General features: G+C 46.0%; 1 pseudogene; it reads left to right on the top strand.

The window, feature by feature from the left end:
* Nucleotides 1-6,599: 6,599 nt before the first annotated feature.
* On the top strand, nt 6,600-6,806 carry LOC142260347 (U2 spliceosomal RNA; annotated as a pseudogene).
* Nucleotides 6,807-14,027: the final 7,221 nt, after the last annotated feature.

Below are 14,027 nucleotides of genomic sequence, written 5' to 3' on the forward strand. Positions count from 1 at the left end.
CCTCCAAAACTTTGAGGACTCCACCAAGATGGTGAGCGGCGATGACGCCATTATTAGCGTCACCATACCGCTTCTCTGCCTTCTAAAACGGTCTCTGCTCAAAACCAAACATGATGCATTGCAGGCGGAACACGATGAGTTGGAGCAAGAAACAGTAGTGGGTGTGGGTGATAACACACAGCCCAGCCTCGTCTCATCACAACGTGCAGTGGAGGACTATGACGAGGAGGAAGATGAAGACATGGAGCAACTCTCCGACCAAATTGAGGATATGACATGCATACCAGTCATATGCTCAGTTCAGCGTGGCTGGCCAGAGGACAGGGTAGATGAGGAGGAGGAGGAGGAGAAGGAGGAGGACAGCATGTTCAGTCATCGTGTTGGTCTGGATATTGAAGTGATGGCTGTTAAGAGTCTGGCGCACATGGATGACTTTATGGTAAGCTGCCTGTCTCGTGACCCTCGCGTTAAGAACATCTTGGCCGACAATCATTACTGGTTGGTAACACTGTTAGACCCACGCTACAAGGAGAACTTTGTCTCTTATTCCCGAGGCGGAGAGGTCAGCCAAAATGCAGCAGTTCTGGAAGGCCATAGTCACGGAAGTAGGCAAAGCATTCCCTTCACAAAACGCTAGCGTCATAATTGTAACACTATTAGTTAAAAGAAAGGGATAAACTGTAAAAAAAACAAAATAAGGCATAACTTTTTTTTAACATCAATTTTTTTTTTTTAGATTTAACCAAAGAATGTGCACATTTGTTATAATAAACAAGTGAAAAATGTTGAAAATCAGTCATCCAAAGGTGTGTGAAAAAAAAATATATATATGGTACCAATAAAAATGTCACTTTGTCCTGCAAAGAATGCAGCCCCCCACATTATTTTTTTCCTCTGTGCGGCCCATACACCCAGCCGAGTTTGAGACCCCCTGCCTTACACTATATAGATATCATGTTCATTCCCCATCTATCTTGCTCAGGAGAGCATCTCCCTCCCCCGGCACCAAGAGCAGCTCATACTGAATTGTTACAATGACTACATTGACACCCCCATACTTTGCACTGACGAGGGGCAAGCACCCCGAAACACCGTGTCTGCAAATTGGGATTCTGATCTGGCTTATATATCCTGAGTCATATTGCAATGGATTGTTGAAAATCCACTTGTGACTTTTAGGATCGCTACTTCCAATAGGTGGCGCTGTGCTAGAGTTTGTCTCCTTTACTGGAGAGACAATTTGTACATTGACTAGTAACACTGCACACAGAAATGCACCTTAATATTCCACTGTTAACCCTTTCCTCCCAGCAGTAACACACAACTCCTCACCTTGATATCATGGTGATTTATGGTCAGAATGACTTCAATGCGATCAGTGATTTCTATTCTAGCTCTGCTCACATAGATTTTATATCCACACTCAACTATAGGCCGTTCTTCATATTTTGGGGGTTTTTAGTCAGATATACTAGTTTGTGCCTGTATAGTATTGGTGTAGATGGGAGTGTAGGGCATGGGTTACATGGCACTGTGGTGGGATACTGATGGGAGGTATTGGTGCTGTGTTTGAGGCTTCTACTGGGTATTTTCCTACAAATACTGGAACAGCTCACTGCTTAGAATGATCCTTCCCAGCTCTATAATATATTATATATACCCCACAATGCAGGCTCACACACACATTTGTCTCAAGTGTGTTGTAGGGACACAGATACAGTCTTGGTCATGTGACTAAAGGCTACTTTACACACTGCGATATCGGTCCTGATATCGCTAGTGTGGGTACCCGCCCCCATCTGTTGCGCGACACGGGCAAATTGCTGCCCATGCTGCACAACACCGAACAGAACCAGTCACACATACTTACCTGCCCGGCGACGTCGCTGTGACCGGCGAACCGCCTCCTTTCTAAGGGGGCGGTTCGTGCGGCGTCACAGCAACGTCACTGAGCGACCGCCCAATAGCAGTGGAGGGGCGGAGATGAGTGGCCGGAACATCCCGCCCACCTCCTTCCTTCCTCATAGCGGCTTTGAGGCAGGTAAGGAGAGGTTCCTCGTTTCTGCGGTGTCACACGGAGCAATGTGTGCTGCCGCAGGAGCGACGAACTACATCGTTACTGCTGCAGTAACGATAATCGAGAATGGAGACCCATGTCACCGATGAGCGATTTTGCACGTTTTTGCAACGATGCAAAATCGCTCATCGGTGTCACACGCAGCAACATCGCTAATGCGGCCGGATGTGCGTCACAAATTCCGTGACCCCAACGACTCCGCATTAGCGATGTCGCAGCGTGTAAAGCCCCCTTTAGTGGGAGTGGTGTACAGGGTCTTAGCAGTAAAGAGTATTCCATATTTCTGCCAGATACCCACAGAGATATTGAAATCTGAAAAAAGAGACTTCTGCTCATTGAAGGTAAGAACTGCTCACATAGCGTTCAACTCCACAGCAAACGTGTGCTCTAGCACTGGCATCTCAGCAGGGATATTCCCCTACTACACATGTGTGTCTGGGTCGCTGTGACAGTTTACAGGACATAACTCAGGGCACCTAGACAGAAGGCAGAGGGACTACTTTCTATTTCTGGTGTAGAGCTTAGTACAATATATATATATATACTATTACATGTGACACATGTACCTTGTATTACCATTATTCGCTGTATATGAACCCCTTTTCTCCGGGCATTATTTGTCTATAGCATTTTTCACGAACCTGAGGCAACTGAGAACCCTTCAGTGAAGGAATTCCACTAACCCTCACAATACCAACCAGGGGCCTCCCTGCAGTAACTCAGGTAGTTGTACCCATTCTCTTTCCGCATTCTATGTGTTCTTCTTCTTTCTTCTTTTTTTTCTTTTTTCTTCTTTTTATTTCTATCATGTAGTTCAGGGGTTTATAGATATATGTCCTGCATCTCATATTTCCTTTAGTGGTGCTTCTTACCCATTCTCATATCATTTACCCTAGTATTTCATGATCCTGAGGCGACTGAGAACCCTTTAATAAAGGAATCCTTTTTCACTTGAATTGTCAAGTGATACTTACCAGTGACTATCACGTAATGTTACAGGTAGTTGCATTTTCTTCCTCTTCTTTCTCTCCTTTCTTCTTTGTCACACGGTCCATTGTGTTATAGCCCACGTGTCATGATAACACTTGTACCATCTTTTCATTTAGATTCCACCTACAATTATTTACCGATTCCAGTTCTGAAATAGGCTTTCATCATCTACTCACTAGAATTCTCAAGTGCATAAGGTACTGAGACATATACATGTTCACACCATTATAAAGAACAAAGTATAAACATTGAGGTTTTTCTCACACCCATGTTCCTGTGTTCTTTGATATGATATGTGTTCATTTCCTTCACTATATAGGATTGCAAGTTTTCCATTTGTACCTTAATGGCAATGACGCTATACAATTGAACACATATCATCCTGTTATCCATATAGGTGTGTATTTACCTGCTTGACTATTTTTGGTTGTTTGATCCAGAATGTTTCTCCAGATAGGTCATGTGGAAATTTTCTTTCCTCAGTACAAATGTTTTCACTATGGCTTTGGAAAAATTTTTTGTATGTGCATCATGGTTATTTGACCCATTGTACTCTCAAGTAGCAATATATTGTACTGTTATGTTGTACTATGTACTAATTACGTGTTTATATGGTTTTGTAACCCTTTATGATCTTAGATAACTTTATCCTTGATAAAGACCTAAAAACAAGGTCGAAACGTTGGATGAATTATCCTTTTGCACAAATAAAGAATTTTCAGCATTCCAAGAGTTCTTTTCTTACGTTATTGATCACTATAGTGTGCCAGAGCTATTTCTATTGAATTGACTCTTATTTTTTCTGAGCACCTGCTATATACACAGTGAGCCAGACATATTCAAGTTTCATTCAGAAGGCAGAGGGAAGCCTTAGCAGCTGAGCCTATATCTTGGCTTGTGAGCATTAGAACAGGCCGGCGATTACAGGGTAACATGAAAAATGTCCAGCTTGCATTATGACTAGAACATGACAATATCCTTTTAAGTACTAACCTATGATGCGTTCCTAAGCAGTTGATGTTATATGTTCTACATTTCATTTTCTGCATACTTTACAAGTAGTAGAATTTGCTTTGATATAGGCAACTGGATTTTCACAATGAAAAGGCAAAGGATAACGCCCGAAAAAGACGCCATACATTATGTCAGTGCCATCACTGACAAACCTGGATTGACCATGAAATACATCAATCCCCTTAAAGGTGAGTTAAAACAAGTTTTAACTAAATTGCCTTAATATTGTCATGCATTAGAATGACTGTCTTAGGTAATGATAAATATTTTCTACAGGAAGAGGAGTGTTTGCTGAAACTGAAATCGAAAAAGGGAGTTTTGTTGCAGAATATCGAGGCGAGCTCACGTATGCACTTACGATGGTAGACAACTACTCGAGATTTATGGTTGTGGTACAAGTCAAAGATCTAATGGCCCATACTGCAGCGAAGGTCTTCCAAGCACACTTATGCAGACCTCATGGCTACTCAGAGAGAGTCCTCACAGATCAAGGCACTGCCTTTGAAGCGGAAATCTTCAAGGACTTCTGCAGCTTTTACCGATGCAGGAAGATGCGCACTACACCCTACCATGCTCAAACCAATGGTTATCAACCTGCTCAGGACTTTACCCCATATTCCAGATGTGGCCTTACAAGTGATTTATAGAGGGTTAACAATACGTTGGGATCACCGGATCTAATCTCCCTTTTTATACACCCTAAAATCTTGTTTGCTTTAGAATAAACAATAACATCATAAAGGTATAGCAGTACCGTTTCAAAGTTTCGGTGTCCCAAGCAGCATTCCATCAGCCTCTGGAAGGTTCCTGGCAAATTGCACAGCTCGAAGGGCATGCTTTTGAACTCGCAGAGACCCATCGGGGTGGCAAAGGCGGTCTTCTCCCGGTCTGCCTCAGCAACGGACACTTGCCAATAGCGACTAGTGAGATCAAGGGTAGAAAAATAATTTGCAGTTCTCAATGCAGCTAGCTATTCCTCAATACAGGGGAGTGGTGCTGTCCTTCTTCTTTAACAGGACCAACGGAGCTGCCCAGAGGCTACAACTGTCACGGATAACCCCAGCCTCCTTCATGTTGCTCAACATGTCCTTGGTACACTGGTAATGTGCAGGTAGTTTTGGCTTATATCTCTCTTTGATGGGTGGGTGTGCACTTGTGGGGATGTAGTGTTTGACCCCTTTTATTCTTCAAAAGTCTAGCGGATGTTTGCTGAAGACTTGCTCGTATTCTTGCACTAGCCTGTAGACCCCCTTCTTGTGATGTGAAGGTGTGGAGTCAGTGCCTACGTGTAATTCCTTACACCACTCCTCTGGCTGACTTGGTGAGCTGTCACTGAATGGGTGGGCTGAAGCAATGGTGGATGCTGCTGTTTGGATAGCATGTGTATCTACTGAGAACAGCTTATCAATGGTGGCAAATCGGAGCAGCTTAATCTCTTGCTCTCCGCAGTTCAACACTCTCATGGGCACTCTTCCCTTCCATATTAATGAATAAAACTATGATGTAAATAGCATATAGATACCCCACAAATGCAGATAAAAGTAGGTTATGGGAAAAGGGGGAAGAGAGAAACAGGAAAATAGTGGAATAAAGTATACCTTCCAGGTGGGAGAGGAAATGGCAGCACAGCCAGTGGAGGTGAAGCAAGGGGAGCCTGCAACTAAAGAGTTGAGAGCGTTATCACATGGTGACTGAGCCTGATTGTAACGGGAGCATAGAGGTGCCGATCCTGTCTTACCTGCGTTGGTGTAGAAGTGGGTGTCCTGTGGTGGAGTCAGCTGTGTGCAGTGGTGGCCGTGGGTTCTTTTATGTGCGACCGTAGTAATAGCTGCGCCCACTTCCTGTATGGGAGTGGAATGCAGTGAGGCTAATGGAACGCACGCCTGCGCATTTGTGTTTAACGTCGCGCATGTGCAGAACGGAGAAAAGGCTGCGCTCACTTCCTAATGAAAGGGAGTGAGACGCAGCTGGGAAGGGAAGGGAAAAGATTAGGGTTTGGGGATGATGAAAGGGCTTTCTACGGGCAAGGATGGCAAAGGGTGGCAGTGACGGAAAGTCAGGCAGCCTGTCCTGTCCTGTCCTATCCGTCCGTCTTTTTGTATCATGAATTGGAAAGACTGCAAGGGGGAGGGGAGGTGCTTGGAGGAGGAGGAGTTATTCAGATTAATTGCAGTGGGCGGCGGCTGCAAAAAGCATCATTCTTCTTGTTTTTGCTCTGCAAAACAGCCTTTTCAAGGGTTGGCTTGGGTGACAAAATGTCTTCTGTAGGCGTGGGTTTGTCTCCCTCTCCCTAAGATGTGTCCGGTATAGGCCAGGGTGCCACTCAAGGCCGTAACCAATTCGGGTTATAGCTTCTCGGCCTTTTGGCTAAGATCAAGTGTAGTTTCGGAGGACGCTACCTTGGTCGGTACTGGAAGGTGCCTGGGATTGCACGTCTGCCGGCCTTGAGGAAGTGTGTGCGCCTTCTGGTGACACATAGCCCTCTTGTGCCTGGACGGTTCCCAGGCAACGGGAGGCGATCACCTTTGTTATTTTGAAGTCCTACTGATAAACAGAAAAAAAAAAAAATTAAATCTGTTCTTATCAGTTTAATATCTGATACGTCCCCTCTCTGGGGACCATATATTAAATGGATTTTTAGAACAAGGAGATGGAAAAAATCTTGCTCTGTCCACTCCACGCATTGACCTGGTATTGCAGTACCTCCAGGACCGGTGCACCCCTTCTTAACCCAGTTTCCAAAAGCAGAACTCAATTCACCTGATTCAAATGAGCCCCATTAGTGAATTGAAAGAAAGCAAAAACTTTATATGCACCTCAATTTGGCCAATTCACTTTTCACACTTTCACCCTTTTTTTTATCTTTCACACCTTTTACTTGCTTTATTGATGCAAAAGCTGTGCCAAATAGCAAACTCATCTCCACTCAACTTGACCAACTCTGCTATGTCCCGTGCAGTATCTTATTCTCAGTCTTATCTAGATCATTTGCAATTGAATAGAATAGATCCCTTTTGGACACATTGGATTCAGCTGCTGCAGTGACTGCAGGTGTTAGAAGATGCAGACTTGGCATCAGGTGCTGTCTATCAGATTCCACTCCAATTAAAGCTTCCATTGTTTTTCGGTGTTTTCTTTGAGCAATGATGATGTCTTTAGTGATCTGTTGGCTCCCTCTCCTGGAGGAAGAGTTTGCTTGCTCTTGGACTTTCAAAAAGAGAGGTCATGATAGACATTTAGCTTCTGAGCCCAATTGGGGACAGTCATGGGTGATGAATGTTTTGCAACCTGCTGTGAAGCCTGATACCGCAATATAAGGAACGTCAAATACTAAGAATGGGCGGCCTATGAAAGAATTAGTACTTTCATTAAGCATACTTAAACGGCTAATTGGGAATAGACAAACTGTAAAAAGCCCTCTGAGAAAGCCCCTCTCTAACCTTTGTTAGTAAGCTTTTCTGTAGTCTGCCTGTTGATGTATTTTCCGTTTGAACAGTGCACAACATGAAGTGACGGAACACTGGCTTGTCACAATGTCCCCCGCTGACATCACGATAGCGCTGCTGCCTAGAAAGCCAGCTGCGCAGCAGAAGTTGCTCTTTGGGTGGGATGGTGGGCTAATGTATCTATTCCTGCTTGGTGTGAGTTTGACATGATCTAGAGCAACGAGTTCCAGCGGCTAGCGGTTGATTATTGGCTGTAATGGGGCTTTCTGGCTGGTGCCAGCCTTTCTTCTTAGCACACAGGAACCACAATCCCTACACCATGCTTCGATGGATTCTCTCATCCCAGCCCAGTAAAACTACATATTTCACACAGTTATAAGCAGCCCATGGGCATTCACCTGGATTAAAACCCATAACAGCTCATAGACCAAACAATCAATCTACCACTGGACCAAAGACAGGAAGCTAAATCCACTGCCTGCGGTAACTAACTTAATCCTATAGTCTACTCACACAACAAACCCAAGAGAAAGGAAAAAAACATGGCTTCGATTATCCATCCAATGAAAACGCATAACCATTGTGAGCCATTGGACAATGCAATTGCACACATGGTGACATGGTGCACGGCCCAATGAATCAAGTCTGTACTTCATATTCACGGTTTAAGCCCTTGGGTTCTAATGTGTCCAGAGTACATATCCAGAAAGATTCCCTTTCTTTGTGCTAAGCACAAGTCAACAATACGTTGTAAGCAGATTCTATTACCAGTCCCACACCATTTTGTGACGCATAATCGCACAGTGGCCCAATTAAGATTCCAAGTCATCGAACATGTCCCAGCCATACGCAGAGGAGGCGATAGAATTAGGAAGCTCAAAGAAAGGGAATCTTTCTGGATATATACTCTGGGCACGTTGGAACCCAAGGGCTTAAACCATGAATATGAAGAACCGACTTGATTCATTGGGCCGTGCACATTTTTTCTAACGCCCGGTTCTTTTTCGTGTTCACACTATATATGGTTCCAGTATGTATGGAGTTCCATTCTTCCTTGTTTTTTATTTGTCATGTTTGTCTGATTACCTTGTCTAACAGTTTTTTCTCCCCTTTCTTTACCTTCCAGGTTCCCATAGTCACGTGAAATATCCCTGTTGCACTTGATTACGGCTCACTATTCACTATAGGATGTCTTATATCTAACATCACACTCTCACCCATCAGCACTCTATAGGTTTGTATAAGGTATGCGCTTACACATCCGGTCCTCCATAGGTATTTCCACTTATGTAGCACTATCCCTATGATCACTCATAACTCATACCCTTGTAGTCAATTACAGCCTCCTCTCTCCCCTCTCCCCTTCTCCCTTTCCATCTATAATTTTGCCAGTACAATATTAGTTTACATTAGGCACACACTCACATATTCCTTTCCTTAGTGACTTATTGTAATTCACATTCGCATACAATTCTCTATGCCTGCCCCATTACTACATTCATACCTACTTGACCCTATCCTGATACCCCTTGTCTCACCTTGTTGGTCCCTACACCTGTTATCATCTCCTTTCCTGTGTCTGTCTTGTCACACAACACATTTTAGCATATCCCTTGTGCTCCTTATTACCTGTCCTGCCTATTAGAATTATGTCCATTATGTCCATGCATGGCCCAATGAATCAAGTCTGTACTTCATATTCATGGTTTAAGCCTTTGGGTTCCAATGTGCCCAGAGTATATATCCAGAAAGATTCCCTTTCTTTGAGCTTCCTAATTCTATTGCCTCCTCTACGTATGGCTTGGACATGTTCGATGACTTGGAATCTTAATTGGATCACTGTGTGATTATGCGTCACAAAATGGTGTGGGACTGGTAATAGAATCTGCTTACAATGTATTGTTGACTTGTGTTTAGCTCAAAGAAAGAGAATCTTTCTGGATATGTACTCTGGGCACATTAGAACCCAAGGGCTTAAACCGTGAATATGAAGTAAAGACTTGATTCATTGGGCCGTGCACCATGTCACCATGTGTCCAATTGCATTGTCCAATGGCTCACAATGGTTATGCGTTTTCATTGGATGGATAATCGAAGCCATGTTTTTTTCCTTTCTGTTGGGTTTGTTGTGTGAGTAGCCTATAGGATTAAGTTGGTTACCGTAGGCAGTGGATTTAACTTCCTGTCTTTGGTCCAGTGGTAGATGGATTGTCTGGTCTATGAGCTGTTATTGGTTTGAATGCAGGTGAATGCCCATGGGCTGCTTATGACTGTGTAAAATATGTAGTTTTACTGGGCTGGGATGAGAGAATCCATTGAAGCATGGTGTAGGGATTGTGGTTCCTGTGTGCTAAGAAGAGAGGCTGGCACCAGCCAGATAGCCCCATTGCAGCCAATAATCACTTAATAACTTTTTCAACTTGTCATCATATGGGAGGCCTTCCATTCCTTGTAGTAGTCTAGTTGCCCACCTTTGAACTGACTCTAACTTCTGAATGTCCTTTTTAAAATGTGGAGCCCAAAACTGGTTCCCATATTCCAGATGTAGCCTTACAAGTGATTTATAGAGGTTGATCATCTTTACTTATCATTTAAAACTTTCAAACTGGTACACTCAACACATAAAGCCCCCCCCTTTTAAAGAGTAGTTTCCCTGTACCTAAGTGGGGGTCTACCTAGGTTGGAGCGAGTGGACCTTCGGGGTCCGGTGTCAGTGGTGACAGGCAGTGGGGCAGAGGGAACAGTCAGTTCCTCCTCCCTGCTATCATGTGGGGCAGGCGGAGGCGTAGGGGAGCTGGGTACAGGTACATCCCTGGGCACTGGCTCGCGGTTAACCGTTTCCATCATTTCTTCATCCACGGGTTGTGGGAACAGTATCACTGGAAGGATCACCGCACCGTTCTGTGTAGGCCAGTCTGCTGGAAAATCACCCATCATGGTGTGGATTACCTCTTTTTCCTTCTCCACTGGACTGGGAACTGGAGCCTCATCCGCTACTCTCAATGCTGGTGGGCACTTCTTCAGGTGGTCTCGGGAAACCGTGGCCAAAGTCCCCCCCTGGTCACGGCTGATCTGGTAGGCCTTCCCATTCTCCCATCCTGTGGGCTGGACTACATACGGGGTTTTTTCCCATTGATCATCCAGCTTGTGGGCCCTTCTTTTCCGCTTCAGCACTACATCCCCAGGTTGGAAGGAACCGGCAGGCGCCTTCTTGTTGAAGCACTGCTCCTGTTGTCCCCGACTCCGGCACAAGTTCTTTTCAACATACTCCTGGACCTGTCGGTACTGTGTCCTCCGCCGAGTGTCCCATTCAGCTGTCGACAGGAGTGCTTCTGAAGCTTCCAAGCCCATTTCCAGATCCACTGGTAGCCGGCCGGGACGAGCTCTCATCAGGTATGCTGGAGTGCATTTCGTAGAGCTGGAAGGGATGTTGTTGTACATATCGACCAGGTCAGGTAGCTTCTCCAGCCACAGGTTCCGCTCTTCCAGTGGTAACGTCTTGAGGAGGCCCAGGACCAAGTGGTTCATCTTTTCACAAATGCCATTGGTTTGGGCGTGGTAAGGCGTGGTCCGGATTTTCTTGCAGCCGTACAACTGGCAGAATTCCTGGAATACCTCTGCTTCAAAGGCCGGACCCTGGTCGGTAAGCACCCTCTCCGGGTACCAATGCGGTCAACAGAAATAAGCCTGGAAAGCCTTAGCAGCGGTGCGGCCGGTTAAGTCCTTAACTGGGACAACCACCAGGAACCTCGAGTAGTGGTCTACGATGGTCAGAGCGTAGGTGTACCCACTTCGGCTGGGGGTGAGCTTTACATGGTCAAGGGGAACCAGCTCCAGCGGTTGGTGTGTAATGATCGGGTGTAGGGGTGCCTTCTGGCTGGCCTCGTCCTTCCTTCTCAATGCGCAAGGGCCACATTCTCGGCACCAGGCCTCCACAGATTCCCGCATTCCACTCCAATAGAACCGCTCTCTTAACAACATCTCTAGCTTCTTCCACCCGAAGTGCACTGCACCATCATGGTATGCTTGCAGGACGGTGGGCACTTTAGCCTGGGGAATCACCAGCTGGCGGATCTTCTCGTGAGTCTTTGGATTAATCAGCTCGCGATACAACTTCCCCTGGTGTAGGTATAGCCGGGTCCGTTCTTGCCACAGACGTTGGGCTTCGGCAGGGGCAGCAGGGTCTATCCCAGCAGAACCCTGTTCCACTAGAGTCTTGACCAGGCGGACAGCAGGTGCCTGGTCCTGAGCTTCCTGCCAGTCCTGTCGGGGCAGCGGATCCAGGTTCACCCGTTGTTGGTAGACGTGCACCTTCTCAGTGAATGGCCGGTGAAATGCAGGCAACTCGATCTCTTCGAGGTCATCATCCTCTGGCCCCTCTTCCGACAGGTGGGGCATCCGGGAGAGTGCATTGGCATTGACGTTGGTACGGCCGGCCCGGTACTTGATGGTGAAATCGTAGTTGGCTAACCTGGTCACCCACCGCTGCTCCAACGCGCCCAGCTTGGCCGTATCTAGATGGGTCAGCAGGTTATTGTCTGTGTACGCGGTGAACTTGGCTGCTGCCAGGTAATGGCGGAAACGCTCGGTGATAGCCCACACCAGTGCCAAGAGCTCAAGCTTGAAGGAGATGTAGTTCTCAGGGTTCCTCTCAGTCGGTCGGAGTTTTCGGCTAGCATAAGCTATTACCTTTTCCCTTCTGTCTTGGACCTGGGATAGAACAGCCCCCAAGCCCACATTGCTGGCGTCGGTGTAGAGGATGAATGGGCGGCTGTAGTCAGGGTACGCTAGGATTTCCTCTCCGGTCAGGGCTGTTCTCAGCTGGCGGAAGGATTCCTCATGCTTTTCTTCCCACACCAATGGGGCTACTAGGGATCTACCACCCTTGGTCTGTCCTACGAGGAGGTCTTGCATGGGGGCAGCCATCTTTGTGTACCCCTTAATGAAGCGACGGTAATATCCCACCAGGCCCAGAAACTGCCTCACTTCCCTCACTGTGGTCGGTCTCGGCCAGTCTTGGATGGCGGTGATCTTCTCGGGGTTGGGGGCGACACCTTCCGCACCAACCACATGTCCTAGGTACTGCACTCTGGGTTTCAGCAGATGACACTTTGAGGGCTTCAACTTCATCCCATACTTGGCAAGGGACGCGAACACCTCGGCTAGGTGCTCCAGGTGGGCTTCATACGTCTGTGAGTACACAATCACATCATCCAAGTACAGCAAAACGGTCCCATAGGCAGTCTTCTCTCGGTCTTCCGGTGCCACGGCCACCTGCCAGTACCCGCTGGTGAGGTCAAGGGTGGAGAAGTAGTTAGCGGTTCTCAGCGAGGCCAGGGACTCTTTGATGCGGGGCAGAGGGTAAGCATCCTTATGCGTTATCTGGTTAATCTTCCGGTAATCCACACACATCCGCATGGTGCCATCCTTCTTCTTAACCAGCACCAACGGAGCGGCCCAGGGACTACAGCTGTCCCTAATAACCTCTGCCTCCTTCATGTTCCTCAACATGTCTTTGGCGCATTGGTAGTGCGCAGGGGGAATAGGCCTGTATCTCTCTTTAATAGGGGAGTGTGTACCGGTAGGGATGTGGTGTTGAACCCCTTTAATCTGCCCAAAATCTAGAGGGTGCTTGCTAAAAACCCGCTCATACTCCTGTACCACCCGGTATACCCCTTCCTTGTGGTGTATGGGGGTATCATCAGTGCCGACATGTAGCTCTCGATACCACTCGCCTAACTCCCCCAGGGATGAGTGGGAACCGGCAGCAGGCGGTGTGACCGGGGGAACGGCTTCATGGATCGTGTGGGGATCTAGAGTGAACAATTTGGCAAGGGTAGCGTACCGGGTGGTGCATGAATGCACACATATTGGTTTTATAATCTTATTGTATTACTTTATATTCTTATTTCACTTGTGCATATCTCCACCATAATCCTGGCTAAGAAATATAGCTTTTTTTGGGGTACACAGGTAGTAAGGTCTTCTTTCTATTTCTTTAGGGGTGATATAGCCTGGTGGAACTCTAGACCTCTAACATTATATATGCACCCTTTTTCTTTATGGTTCTTGGACACCTTATAACATTCTTCCATACATATATATCTTTCTCATAAATTATAAATAATTAGGCATTTTTATATATTTTATTTACATTTTCATAAATAACTTTTTACAAAGCATGGGGGACATTCTCACATACATATAATTTTCATGTACGCATTCTGAAAATTTACGCATAAACCGTACACACTCCTTTTTGTAACAATTTCTATAACTCATTCGCTGAACTCTCATCCCGGATATTCATTCTTACACCGAATTTCCTGTTATAACACAACATTCATGATTTTTATTCAATTTATTTTTATTTTTTAGGTTTATTAGTAGTGATGAGCGAGTACTAAAAAGCTCGGGTGCTCGAAGCTCGGGCCGAGCCTCCCAAGATACTCGTGTACTCGGCCCGAGCACCGAGCCCAATGTTATCCTATGGGAGACCC

This window comes from Anomaloglossus baeobatrachus, assembly GCF_048569485.1.
Source record: "Anomaloglossus baeobatrachus isolate aAnoBae1 chromosome 10 unlocalized genomic scaffold, aAnoBae1.hap1 SUPER_10_unloc_1, whole genome shotgun sequence".
NCBI classification, from domain to species: domain Eukaryota; kingdom Metazoa; phylum Chordata; class Amphibia; order Anura; family Aromobatidae; genus Anomaloglossus; species Anomaloglossus baeobatrachus.